The sequence below is a fragment of the Globicephala melas genome, chromosome 4, assembly GCF_963455315.2.
Source record: "Globicephala melas chromosome 4, mGloMel1.2, whole genome shotgun sequence".
In the NCBI taxonomy this organism is placed as follows: Eukaryota; Metazoa; Chordata; class Mammalia; order Artiodactyla; family Delphinidae; genus Globicephala; species Globicephala melas.
Genome location: NC_083317.1, coordinates 141,968,886 through 141,982,938, shown reverse-complemented (window position 1 = coordinate 141,982,938; position 14,053 = coordinate 141,968,886). Strand labels below are relative to the sequence as shown.

The 14,053-nt window shown below is 41.7% G+C and overlaps 1 pseudogene; it reads left to right on the top strand.

Moving 5' to 3' along the window:
• Positions 1–2,917: 2,917 nt before the first annotated feature.
• On the top strand, positions 2,918–4,280 carry LOC115863525 (high affinity cAMP-specific and IBMX-insensitive 3',5'-cyclic phosphodiesterase 8A pseudogene; annotated as a pseudogene).
• The last annotated feature ends 9,773 nt before the right edge of the window (positions 4,281–14,053 follow it).

Genomic DNA, 14,053 nt, shown 5'->3' with positions numbered 1-14,053 from the left:
TCTGTTGATGGACATTTAGGTTGCGTCCATGTCCTGGCTATTGTAAATAGTGCTACAGTGAATATTGGGGTGCATGTATCTTTTTGAATTATGGTTTTCTCTGGTATATGCCCAGAAGTGGGATTGTTATATAATATGGTAATTCTATTTTTAGTTTTTTAAGGAACCTCCATACTGTTCTCCATAGTGGCTGTGTTAATTTACATTCCCACCAACAGTGCAAGAGGGTTCCCTTTCTCCACACCCTCTCCAGCATTTATTATTTGTAGACTTTTTGATGATGGTCATTCTGACCAGTGTGAGATGATACCTAATTATAGTTTTGATTTGCATTTCTCTAATAGTTACTGATGTTGAGCATCTTTTCATGTGTTTGTTGCCCATCTGTATGTCTTCTCTGGAGAAATGTCAATTGCTTAGCATATCAATACCACTTCTTTAAAAAAAAAGTTTAATAGTCGCTCTAGAGTTTAAAATATACATTTACAACTAATCTGAAGTCCACTTTCAAATAACCCATACAACTCTGTGGGTAGTCTGTATCTTATAACAGAGTATTCCCAATTTCTCCCTTCTATTTTTTACAACATTGCAATAATTCATTTCGCTAGTTCATAACCACCCAATTAACTAGTTTTTATTTATTTTTTTTTACATCTTTATTGGAGTATAATTGCTTTACAATGATGAGTTAGTTTCCGCTCCATAACAAAGCAAATCAGCCATACATATACATATGTCCCCATATCTCTTCCCTCTTGCGTCTCCCTCCCTCCCACCCTCCCTATCCCACCCCTCCAGGCGGTCACAAAGCAATGAGCTGATCTCCCTGTGCTATGCGGCTGCTTCCCACTAGCTATCTACCGTACGTTTGGTAGTGTATATATGTCCATGCCTCTCTCTCGCTTTGTCACAGCTTACCCTTCCCCCTCCCCATATCCTCAAGTCCATTCTCTAGTAGGTCTGTGTCTTTATTCCTGTCTCACCCCTAGGTTCTTCATGACATTTTTTTCCTTAAATTCCATATATATGTGTTAGCATACGGTATTTGTTTTTCTCTTTCTGACTTACTTCACTCTGTATGACAGACTCTAGGTCTATCCACCTCATTACAAATAGCTCAATTTCGTTTCTTTTTATGGCTGAGTAATATTCCATTGTATATATGTGCCACATCTTCTTTATCCATTCATCCGATGATGGGCACTTAGGTTGTTTCCATCTCCGGGCTATTGTAAATAGAGCTGCAATGAACATTTTGGTACATGACTCTTTTTGAATTATGGTTTTCTCAGGGTATATTCCCAGTAGTGGGATTGCTGGGTCATATGGTAGTTCTATTTGTAGTTTTTTAAGGAACCTCCATACTGTTCTCCATAGTGGCTGTACCAATTCACATTCCCACCAGCAGTGCAAGAGTGTTCCCTTTTCTCCACACCCTCTCCAGCATTTATTGTTTCTAGATTTTTTGATGCTGGCCATTCTGACTGGTGTGAGATGATATCTCATTGTAGTTTAGATTTGCATTTCTCTAATGATTAATGATGTTGAGCATTCTTTAATATGTTTGTTGGCAATCTGTGTATCTTCTTTGGAGAAATGTCTATTTAGGTCTTCTGTCCATTTTTGGATTGGGTTGTTTGTTTTTTTGTTATTGAGCTGCATGAGCTGCTTATAAATTTTGGAGATTAATCCTTTGTCAGTTGCTTCATTTGCCAGTATTTTCTCCCATTCTGAGGGTTGTCTTTTGGTCTTATTTATGGTTTCCTTTGCTGTGCAAAAGCTTTGAAGTTTCATTAGGTCCCATTTGTTTATTTTTGTTTCCATTTCTCTAGGAGGTGGGTCAAAAAGGATTTTGCTGTGATTTATGTCATAGAATGTTTTGTCTATATTTTCCTCTAAGAGTTTGATAGTTTCTGGCCTTACATTTAGGTCTTTAATCCATTTGAGCTTAGTTTTGTGTATGGTGTTAGGGAGTGATCTAATCTCATACTTTAACATGTACCTGTCCAGTTTTCCCAGCACCTCTTATTGAAGAGACTGTCCTTTCTCCACTGTACATTCCTGCCTCGTTTATCAAAGATAAGCTGACCATATGTGCCTGGGTTGATCTCTGGGCTTTCTATCCTGTTCCATTGATCGAGCTTTCTGTTTTTGTGCCAGTGCCATACTGTCTTGATTACTGTAGCTTTGTAGTATAGTCTGAAATCAGGGAGCCTGATTCCTCCAGCTCTATTTTTCGTTCTCAAGATTGCTTTGGCTATTCGGGGTCTTTTGTGTTTCCATACAAATTATGAAATTTTTTGTTCTAGTTCTGTGAATAATGCCAGTGGTAGTTTGATAGGGATTGCATTGAATCTGTGATTGCTTTGGGTAGTAGAGTCATTTTCACAATGTTGATTCTTCAGTAAAACCTTGTTCATATTAATCTGCTTCTGTTTATGTGTCTTTACTCACTGACTCAGCTGTAGAGGAAGAACTGACATATGTGAGTGGTGATGTGGGAGCCAGACTTGAAGACACCAAACTTTTGTGTCCCAGTGACTGGGATGTGGAATTAGGCACACATTATGGCTGCATGTGCTGAGTCCTGAAATCTGTTCTCAGTGTAACGCGTTACAATCAGGAGGAACTGAGGTCCAGAGGAGGGAGAGATGGGGTGACTCACCCTGGCTTCTCTGTATGTCTCTCAACAACAAAATGTGAAGGTGGTACCTGCCATTGGACAGGGAGGAAAAATTAAGACACTATGTGTCCATTGTCACAGTGTGAATGGCAACAGTAAGGCTGAGAAAATAGCTGAATGTGTTCAGTCTGACACTCATACAGATAATCAGTCAGGCAAACATAACGATGGGAGAAAAAGCTCACTAGATGTCAGAACTGCTGCCCTCGAACAAGCAAAGTTTCCAGCCAGAGACGACGCTCCTCCATGGCCCGGATACATTCCATGTAGATGAGGCGCCCATCACCAAGGCAATCTATATCATCAGTGCTGCCCAGGAAAGCAGTGCCATGCCTGTGCAGAAGCCTTAGATCGTGTGCTGGAAATTCTAAGAACCACTGGATTATATTCACCACAATTTGATGCTAAGGACGATGATCCTTATGCCATTGACCTTGTTGGGGGCTTAATGTCTGATGTTTTGCGAAGACCATCCAGGAATGAGTATGTTCTTTCAACAAAAAACTTTAAACAGGTTTCCAGCAGTGTAATCACCCCCACCTCCCTTCACAACGTCCCATCACAGATAACTCGGGCCATGGAAAATGAGGAATCCTGGGACTTTGATATTTTTGAACTGGAGGCTGCCACTCATAAATGGCCTCTGATTTATCTTGGTCTCAAAATATTTGCTCGCTTTGGAGTCTGTGAAGTCTTAAAATGCTCTGAGACAACGCTGAGATCGTGGTTGCAAATTATCGAAGCCAATTATCATGCTTCTAACCCCTACCGCAATCCTACACATTCTGCCGATGTGCTTCACGCCACTGCCTATTTTCTCTGCAAACAGAGGATAAAGCAAACTTTAGATCCACTTGCTGAGATCATGGCCCTCATTGCAGCCACTGTCCATGACCTGGACCACCCCGGGAGAACCAACTCCTTCCTGTGCGATGCTGCGAGCGAGCTTGCCATTCTGTATAACGACACTGCTGTGCTCGAGAGCTACCTCGCGGCCTTGGCCTTCCAGCTGACCACTCGTGATGATAAATGCAGCATCTTTAAAAACATGGAGAGGGATGACTACCGGACGCTGCGCCAGAGTATTATCGACATGGTCTTAGCCACAGAAATGACAAAGCACTTTGAGCACGTCAACAAATTTGTCAATAGCATCAACAAGCCCTTGGTAGCATTAGAGGAAGATGGGGAAACTGATAAAAATCAAGAAGCCATAATCCCTATGCTCAGAACTCCAGACAACCGCAGTCTGATCAAACGAATGCTGATTCAGTGTGCTGATGCGTCCAATCCCTGCCGACCCCTGGGAAAGTGCATTGAGTGGGCCGCACGTATCTCAGAAGAATGTTTGTCTCAGACTGATGAAGAGAAGCGACAGGACTCGCCTGTAGTGATGCCAGTTTTGGACAGAAATACCTGCAGCATCCCCAAATCACAAATCTCTTTCATTGACTATTTCATCACAGACATGTTTGCTGCTTGGGGCGCCTTTGTAGACCTGCCTGAGTTAATGCAGCATCTTGACAACAATTTTAAATACTGGAAGGGACTGGATGAAATGAAGCTGCGGAGCCTCCGCCCCCCTTCTGAATAGTGGGCGACACTGCCTGGGGCCCTGACGCTGTGTCCCTCCAGTCACTTGGGATTCCTGAGGGCAGAGTTCCTTGGTCCTTTCATCCCCCCGTCTGCAGAGCCTGTAAGAGCACACAGGGACGTTGGCAACCTTCTGTAGCCATCATCTGATGCCACTGCCGTAAAGTGAGACTTAGCTGGGCCTGCTGCAGGGGCGCTTCAGAAAGTCACGTGAGAACCACGGTTTGCATTCGCGTCCATTAAAACACGAGCTCGGGACTGCCCCCGCAAAGGACGGAGGTGGATTTCTTTTGTTAACGTAGTTAAGTCTCTCTCTCTCAGAGCTAGCCCATTTAGCTCCAGGTTCCTCAGGCACCCGATGCACTTACACAACATTTAAGAGCTTTACACAACTGGAAGGTCACATCTTTATTTCTTATTGCAGGAACACAACTTCTGGAAACTTTATTTCTATCAGAACCTGGAGGTGACCAGGCTTTACTTTATCATCTCTTTCTTCTTCTTCCACGTGTGTTCCTGGTCTTACTCTTCCTGGTTCTTCTGCAGGGAGCGGTCCAGCAACTTGTTCTCTGGATGTAACTCTACGTCTCTTTTCCTCCGGATGGTCTCGATGATTTCGTGAGCAGCATCGTGGGGTTTGTCGTAGACCGGCAGCGGCCACGGGTAGATGGGGGGCTTGGTCCCCACGGGCGACTCCGGCCTCAGCTCCAGCTTCTCCCCTATGTCTTCCCAATTAACTAGTTTTAACCACCCAATTAATTGTTGCTATTATTTTGAACACTTATCTGTTAGATCAATTAAGAGTAAAGAAAATAAAATAATTCATTTATTTCTTCTCTAATGTTCTTCCTTCTTTATGGAGATCTGAGTTTCCTATTTATATGATGTTTATTTCCTCTGAAGAACTTCCTTTAACTTTTTTTGGTGATGCAGTTCTACTGAAGATAAATTCCCTCAGTTTTTGTTTGTTTGAGGAAGTCTTTAATTCTCCTCCTCTTTTGAATGATAATTTAGCTGGATACAGAATTGTAGGTTTGTGATTTTATCTCTTCCAACATGTTAAATATTTCAGTCCACTCTCTTTGCTAACATAGTTTCTGAAGAAATGTTCAATATAATTCTTATCCTTTTCCTCTATTGATAAGGTGTTCTTTTCCCTTTGGCTTTTGCTTCTTTCAAGATTTTCTTTTAGGTTTTCTGCATTTTGATATGATATGCCTATGCGTAGTGTTTGGTTCCCCCCCACGTCTTGTATTTATCTTGCTGGGTATTCTTTGAGTTTCTTGGACCTGTGTTTGATTATCTTGGTTTGATGTCTGTCATTAACTTTGGAAAGTTCCCAGTCATCATTCAAATATTTCTTCTGGTCCTTTCTGTCTTTCTTCTCCTCTGGTATTCCCATTACACATTTAGTACAGCTTTTCTAATTGTCCCACTGTTCTTGGATATCTTGTTTCATACTGGTTTTGTTTGCTTGTTTTGTTTTCTTTCCTTTTTGAACTTCAATTTTGGAAACTTCTACTGACCTATTTTCAAACTCACTGATTCTTTCCTCAGCCATGTTCCATTCATGTTCAACCTTTGATGAGTCCATCAAAGACATTCTTCATTTCTCTGACAGTGTTTTCATTTTCTAGTATTTACTCTTGATTCTTTCTTAGAACTTTTATCTGCTTACATTACCCATCTTTTCTTGCACGCTGTCCAGTTTTTCCATTACAGTCCTTACCATATTAATTGTAGTTATTTTAAATTCTTGGTCTGATAATTAAAATTTCTCTGCCCTAGCTGAGTTAGTTTCTGATGCTTGCTTTGTGTCTCCAGGCTGATCTTTCCTTGCCTTTTAGTATGCCTTGTAATTTTTTATTGAAATCCAGACATAATGTATTAGAAGCTGAGGTAAATAAGTCTTTAGTGTGATGTTTTGTATTTATCTGGCTAGGAGTTAGGCTGTGTTTAATGTTTGCTGTGGCTATAGTGTAAGATGCTTCAATTTACTCTGGTATCCTTGTTTTTGTCTCCCCTGTTGTCTTTGGGTTTCCGTAGAAACTCCTTCTTACATAGAGTCCATGTCTTGCAGCTCACTTAGTTGTAATTTACTGTTATTATTCTGCATCCCTATTGATGTGGTAGTAAGGTATTAGGGAAGGGAAGCATTCTGTACTCTCATGGTTAAATCTCCGTTTATAAAAAGGGCCAGAATTCCTGCACTGTGACCTTCAGAAGTTTTTTATATTTTTCAGTTTTTTTCCCCCTAGATCTCTGTGTGAGACAGGAAGGCTGTGGGGATTAGAGTTGGCTCATTGCTCTTCTGGAGATAAAGTTCTAGTGAATTAGTTTTCCTTGAGGGCAGGGCTTCGTTTTGGAGAACAGAACCCACTGGTTGTATCTTAACATGGTTATTTTTTTCTCTTATCTTTCCCAAAGTACATGGACATTTCCCCCCAAGTGTTCACAAGTGGGAATCTGGTGACGTTTTTGGAGGTGAAACTTACGGATGTACAGAGGCTCCCTGAAGACTGGGCCCTCAGGAGTTTTAACTCTAAAGCTAGTCAACACTCAACCTCCAGAAATGTGTCATTTACAGTTTTTATTGCTCCTACCAGTTTCTGGCTCTAGCAGCTTCTGCTCCTGGTAAGCTGTTACTCTCTTGGTTCTATTCCTCCAGTTTTCAGGGCAGTAGTTTGCCCTCTGACCTCAATTCTCTGATAAATCTAAGGAGAGTTGTTGATTTTTAGTTTTTTAACTTTCTTCTTGTTATGAGGATGGGAGTTACTTATAATCTCTTCACATGTTGGAATGGACGCTGGAAATGCCCGTTATTGTTATTATACATTACAACTCCAGAATTTCCTTTTTTAGAAACAGTATTTATTTGTTTATTGGTAGTCTCTATTTGATGAGCCACTTTATCATATTTCCCTTTAATTTATAGAAGTGATTTTTTTTTCGTTCCTTGAACCTGTTTGTGATATCCGCTTTGGTGTCTTTTTGTGCTAATGCGACATCTAGGTCCCCTAGTAGACCATTTCTTTTGACTGCTTTTTTCCTTGTGAAGGGGAAACACTTCTGTGTTTTTTTGCATATACTATAAGTTTTTATTTGAAAACTGGACATTTTAGGTAATATATATCATAGCAAATGTGAGTTTGTTTCTTCTCTGATATTGTTTCTGTTCATTGTTAATGATTTGTTTGGGCTAATTCTGTGGAGTCTATCTTCCCCCACGGTTTGTGACCTTTGATGTCTCTGTAAAGTGTTTCTTTTTCCTTATTAATTTTATTTTCAAGCCTGACTTCATAGGGGTTGCTCCCATGTCAGAATTGTTTAGTGGTAACTGAATAATTAAAAGTTGTTCTCATCTACCTTGAGCTATTAAGTTTCTGCCCTTGTTCATGGATTTGTGTGTAAGTTGGGAGACACATGTCAACTTCAGACAGTTTACTTGTTGTTCCTGGCTTTTACCTTCTGCTAGCACAAGTCCTCACATTCATCAGGGACAAACAGATAGCTGCCTTTTCCAGTCTCTCCTAAGAACGTGTGCAGCCTTGTCCATGCACACTGCCTTTGGAACCACCAGGGCTATGTGGAGACCTATCAAGGCCTACTCTGGCTGTCTCATTTCCTGATAAACTTATGCCTAGTCTGATTGCCACAACCTCAGGCTAGCTGACACTCGTCTTTCTTATTTGTCACTAAAATCGCTACTGTTTCTGACAATGTGTGTGGGGATTTTTCCATATTCTGATGAATATCAAGTTAGCCCTTAGCCTTCCTGGCTGAGAAGGTGCTGGTTTTCATGGCTTACACCAACCTAGAACATAGCTGGGCACAAATACAGAGCTGGGGTGGGTGGCCACGTTGGAATCATAGCAACGCTGGGATAAAACACCACGGTGAAATTCTTACCTGAATTGCTTCAACACACATGTTGAAAAAACTACTACTACTACCACACAAGCTTTTCTTGTGTAGACACACCTCAATTTATCTTGTGCCTTTGTTCTCTTTTCAGAGTCCTGAAATTTTTGTTTTTGACAATTTTGTCCAATTTTATCATTGCCCTTTGGAGTGAGGATTTGGAGTTACTCTACCATTCAGGACTATTTGATGGTTCTTATGTCCCAGGGGAGGTTGTGGAATGGGAATTTAGCAAGGTGCTATTTGACGCGTTACTGTGAATATCTAGTTCACCCCTGCCTTCATTGGAGTTGGAGGGATTTAACATTACGCAGGTGTTGGACTTCACCTGGTCAGGTTCTCAGAAGGTGTTGGGACAGGAGAACAAAGGATACTGATGAGAGATAAGTTCAGGTGATTAACCTCGAGACCAATACTGGCTATGAACGGAAAAGAAGTGATGACAATGCCGACAGCCAGAAGGACTGGAAGAGTCAAGGTTCTGGAAGTGAGTTTGCAGTAAGAAAGGTATTTGTCTTGAAGTCATGAGTGAGTTGGAAGTCATTAGGAATTTGGGGTCAGAGGTTGAGCCTGAGTAGCTGTGGACCGGAAGAGTCAGAGGAACCAGTTATTTGCTACTCACCTATATCCCTAGTACCCTCAGACGGACCATGACAAGCATCCAGTTTAGTCGACTGTTGGGGAAACTGGAATATCCACATGATTGAAAAAGAATCACCAACAATGGATGGAGTCCAGTCCTAGAATTTGACTAGTAAGGCTCTACTTCCAGCTTTCCCTTCACAATTTGGTAAAAACAACAAACACAAACAAAAGAAGAAACAATTTACTCTCCAGCCTCACGGACTTAATAGTCTAGTCTTCCTCTGAGCCATCAGGCAGGTTCTGTGGCCTGTTCTACCCCTTGGGATCTAGTTCATTCCTTTGACCCCAGTGGCTCTTACTGCAGTGGGCACCCTGTGTATGGCAAAGCAGGAGGGAAGATTTGGACCAAGATAAAATGATTAATCTTGTTAGAAAATTTGACAAGATAGTTATTAAAAATATGATGGCTAGGAAGTGCATAACTTGAAGAGACTATTTCAGTATATTGCCCCTCAAAAGTATTTCTTTTTTAAAGTCAGTTCACTTGAGATTTTAAATAAGTGGTTGATTTAATCCATTTGACTAAATTGTTTATCATCAAGACATTCCTTCTGCTCTATTTTTCACCACTCAACAAGCTGACCTGTCATGAACAGGTGTTGCTGTGGGGCAGATGGGTCCCCTGTGCTTATACCCTTGGTACCTAATTCATTTCCCTTACTCATTGTTGATTATTCTAGTACATGAAGCAAAGCTATGGAACTAATGTCTGATTTTTCTTTTCTGTGAAAAAATACTTGGTTTGTCATTAATGAACTGGGTCAATGGTTCCATAATGAATTCAGGCTTTATTGACTCTGATTCCATGTTATTTGAGATTTTGGAAGAAAATTAAAAGTTTTTAGACCTGTTTTTCTTTTGCATTGATTTCTATGGCAACTAGTTTAATTATGGATCATTAACTACCTCACTTCAATTCTAGTTTCATCAAAGTTTCTTTCTTTCTTTTTTTTTTTTTTTTTTTTTTGCAGTACGCGGGCCTCTCACTGCTGTGGCCTCTCCCGTTGCGGAGCACAGGCTCCGGACGCGCAGGCTCAGCGGCCATGGCTCACGGGCCCAGCCGCTCCACGGCATGTGGGATCTTCCCGGACCGGGGCACGAACCCGTATTCCCTGCATCGGCAGGTGGACTCTCAACCACTGCGTCACCAGGGAAGCCCTCTTTATTTTTTAATAGGAAAATTTTCTCATGGAATAAATGTCTCCCGAAAGATTCTTATTCTGCCCATCATGGCTGCTGATGGTGGGGGCTGAAGCCTAATCAAAAATAACTGACCGTGAAATACCAGTATTTTCTTTAAAAACTGATGGAATAGTTTAATTTTAAAAAGACGTTTTCTAAGGCATTCGTTTAAAAATAATTGAATAACTTATTACCTATCTTACACACACACACACACACACACACAGTATGAAAGGCATGTGCCATTTATAAGAGACTAATGAAAACTTTTGTTTTATGTTAGATTGAAGCAGGTACTTGGCACTCTGCAGTGAAAATGGAGATTTTGAACATGTGTGTGTATGTGTGTACATTTAACTGCCATGCTTAGAATTACACGAACCATAGCCTCCTATTCCTAAACAGATTTCTTTTTCATCTTCATCTGAGAAACAGCATTTCTTAGTCCATCTTCATATGGAATTCTTTTTTTTTTTTAATTTATCTTTGGCTGCTTTGGGTCTTTATTGCTATGTGAGGGCTACTCTTCGTTGCGGTGCGCCAGCTTCTCATTCGGTGGCTTCTCTTGTTGTGGAGCACAGGCTCTAGAGCACAGGCTTAGTAGTTGTGGTGCACGGGCTTAGTTGCTCCGTGGCATGTGGGATCTTCCCGGACCAGGGATCAAACCCACGTCCCCTGCATTGACAGACGGATTCTTAACCACTGTGCCACTAGGGAAGTCCCGTGTGGAATTCTGATACCACCCTCTTGCTGCATCATCCCCAAATTCAAGGACAACATCTTTTCCTAGTGTTAGAAATTCAAATGCACAAGTACTGGCACTTCAGACTTGTACAGTTGTGATAAATAAGTAATGCCCTATTTCACAAGCCCCCTGGCTGGTGCAGCCAGCCCCAAGAACCCCACTTCGGTGCGTCTCACCCCGGGAGCCCTTACTGCTGGCCCTCCCACTCAGCTCTGTGTGCCCCAGGACTGGGGAAGTAGCAGGAATAGCCAGCCCTTGCAGCCCTCTTCCCTCATCCTCCCCCCAGATCGTCTCAGTTAATGCTTCAACTTCTTATTTGAGCTCTTCTTACTGTATTCTCTCAGTCTTGGAATGATTTACAACTTTCCCCTGTAATGTTTATTATGGTTCTTTCCAGCAGTGCAATCCCTATCTCTCGTTATAGAGGAAACGTCTTTACTACTCACTTTGACCTTCAGAAATGTCACTGACTTCTTATGCGGTTTTGTGGACCTCCCTCATCCATCCTGTCTCTACCTGGTTGAATACATTTCAATTCTGTTTCACTGTGTAAGAGTGATTGGGGACACTAATGGATGCAGGGTGTGGAGAGAATCTATCTTACTGTGTGTGGGCAAAGAACATTTTAAATGGACATAGATAAACTATTTGATTCAGAAGATTTGCCTTTTGGGGAGTGCACAGTGACTTTGGTAGATAAATATTCTGTTAAAGACGGTATGTCTTTGTACCTTTCATAGAGCTTCCAGGTGGGACATAGGATGAATTATTCTCGTCATTAACAAGGAAAGTCCTCTTCCACAGAGTGCTAAGAATATTGAGATTAAATTTGAGAGAAACGTATACAACCGAGTTCAGATGACAAAAGGAAAAGAAATATGTTGCGCACGATTGTCCTTCAATCAAGACCTTTTTCTTCACCTGCAAAATAGCAGGGTTGGATTTGACCAATTGTTTGGGTTTTTTTTCCTTTAACTTTTTAATAAAACTTTGGTACCATTTGTTAAATGGAAATATTGCTCTTAAACTTAATGGCTGGGCTTCCCTGGTGGCTCAGTGGTTAAGAATCCTCTTGCCAGTGCAGGGGACATGGGTTTGAGCCCTGATCTGGGAAGATTCCACATGCCACGGAGCAATGAAACCCATGCGCCACAACGACTGAGCCTGCGCTCTAGAACCCACGAGCCACATCTACTGAGCCCACATGCTATAACTATTGAAACCCGTGTGCCTAGAGCCCATGCTCCACAACAGGAGAAGCCATCACAATGAGAAGCCCGTGCACTGCAACAAAGAGTAGCCCCAGCTTGCAGCAACTAGAGAAAGCCTGTGCGCAGCAAAGAAGACCCAAGGCAGCCAAAATAAATAAATAAATAAATAAATAAACAAACTTAATGGCTATGTGGCAGTTTTAAAATACTGCCTCACATTCTTTGACAATATTTTCATTGAGATTAAGGTCTCTGTCCCCTTCCCTTGAGTTTGAGCCAGTTTGTGATAGCTTCAACCCGTAGAGTATGGTAGAGGAGACACGATGTAACTTTTGAAGCCAAGTCATAGAATCCATGCAGCTTCTGCCTTGTTCTCTGGGACACTTGCTCTGGAGACTGTGATCTTACCAGGGTAAGAAGTCTTACTACCCTGAAGCCACCGTACTGTGTGGAAGTCCAAGCCACATGCAGAGGCGGTTATAGAGATGCTGGTTCATAGTCTCCATCAGCAGTCCTGGTCCAGGCTCTGGGATCCCATCCCCCATCCACTTGAGTCACCCCCAGCCATGGGAATCCACTTGAGTCACCCCCAGCCATGCGAGTCTTCATGGCTGAGGCCCCAAACATCATAGACCAGAGACATGCCATCCCTGCTACACCCTGTCTGGATTCCTAAGACTCACAGAATCTGTGAGCATAGTAAAATTGGTGGGTTTTTAAAAAATTATGTTGAATTTTGGAGTGGGTTAGTTAAGCTGCGGTATATGACCAGAGCAAAATTATAGAGATTATGTTCGACTTTCTTAGGCTGAAGTAAAGGACCTGTGGAATTCTGGAAGTTGCTACCCCTGAAAACTGCTTATGATACCTGGCAACCATGAGAAAAATAGGGCTAATTGTGGCCTTTTGTGAGTTCATCATAACCTATGTGACCTGGGAGACAGATTCCAAATATTTCAAAATGTTGATTGTTAATACTAAACATTCCCTGGAAATATAGTATGATTCTAAAAGGCCTTTGATGGGAAAACTCACCATTTAAAATTACTTCCTGTGATCCGAGGTTTTAGAAGGCACAGTTCCGCATGGGCAGTTTGGGGTATTTTTGAGAACCCTTCTTATTCTAGTGGAACTTTCCACTTCGTTATTCACTTCATGTTTCAGTGTCAATAGGAGTGTTCTGTCGAATTTCTCTACAAATCCATTCACATCCAGAAAAATGACACTTTATTTATAGCTTCTGCTTAGAACTTAATATTTAGAAGAGTTCAGTGACATTTTCATAGTAAAATGACATGAAGCCAATGAAATACTATAGAAGCAGGAAAAGTTCAAACACATTTCATTTCCACTGATGGCACTTGCGTGTCACACCGGAGGATGGTAAGCCAATCAATTAAAATCTAGAAGAGCCAAAACTAGACAGTGTGTGAAGCAAGGCAAAACTGTAGATTCCTCTTGGGAACCCAAAACTCTTCTCTTGCTTCCCTTTCCCCCTTGGTGTGACATAAAATCATCCTTCTCGGTCATTGAGGCAGAAAATGTCAGTGCTGAAAATCCAGGAGGAAACCAACAGTGGACCTTGTGGCTGTATTTATGTATTTTACATTTATCTGACAGACCAAGGCATATTTTGAACATGGAGGAGAGGGTACATGGGATGGTGGTGGTGATCTGATGGATGAAAGAGGCACTGGACCAAATATGCCACCTTTAGTTCTGTTGAGACAGCCTCTTTAATTCTGTGTTTTAGTTTTCTGAGAGATTTTAACTCAGTGCTTCCCAAGTTTTATGTGCATAACCGCCTTCTTTGGATCTTGTTAAAATGCAGATTCTGACTCAGTAGGTTGGGGCCTTAGTTCAGTGGGGCCTAAGATTCTGCATTTCCAGTGATCCCAAGATGACGCCCAGGACCACACTTTGAGTAGCAAGTGTGTCTGTAACTAGTTGCAGAAACTGGCAGCCGGATGTGGCAGCCTTAACTCAGGGTTTCATTAAAAAGTTGAATTTCAGGGCTTCCCTGGTGGCGCAGTGGTTGAGAGTCCGCCTGCTGATGCAGGGGACACGGAC